The sequence below is a fragment of the Octopus bimaculoides genome, chromosome 3, assembly GCF_001194135.2.
Source record: "Octopus bimaculoides isolate UCB-OBI-ISO-001 chromosome 3, ASM119413v2, whole genome shotgun sequence".
In the NCBI taxonomy this organism is placed as follows: Eukaryota; Metazoa; Mollusca; class Cephalopoda; order Octopoda; family Octopodidae; genus Octopus; species Octopus bimaculoides.
Window position 1 is genome coordinate 98,217,244 of NC_068983.1, and position 726 is coordinate 98,217,969.

Here is a 726-nt window from a genome sequence, read left to right on the forward strand (position 1 = left end):
CGGCGGCCCTGTATTTGTTGGAAAATGTGCAGAACAATTTTGGGTTGTTTTTCTGTAGCCTTTTGATTGTTAATGTAAGTTTAGATGTTCTTCAAATGATAGCTTTATGATCGAATTTTTTTTATTGCTGTCCATTGTGGCTACAGATGGCGGTAATAGTTCTTTTGCTTTATCTTTAAATTTTCCTTATGTGCGACTTTTTTCTTTCTAATGCTGATAAATTTTGCTTGACTATGTTTAACCATGCATTTGTGACACTAGGTTTAAACTTGTACTAAACTGCTTCACTGTCACTGGAACTGGTATTCTATATATTGTAGCAGTGAGACTTGACTAGCATGTGGTGGCCGGATGCCTCCCACTGATGGTCTCCCACCGAAGGAAATCCCATGATATGGAAGTTCCGACGACCATAACAGACGATTCTAGTCTGCTACAATCTATGTGTATGTTTATGTATCAAGCGCCTATACGAGAGGATCGCTCAAGGCTAATAGCACAGTTTTTTTTTGTTCTAACAAGGCAGCCATGTTAAGTTGAATATAAAAATTACTTTTGGTAGCAATGCTGCTTCCAACGCTAATAATACTTTAATACATACGGATTCAAATATATATGAGCACGTCTAGACATGCAATTATATGCATGAGAATACATACATAAGACAAAACATACAGCTCTAAACATATACATACATAAATACACACACACACACACACACACACA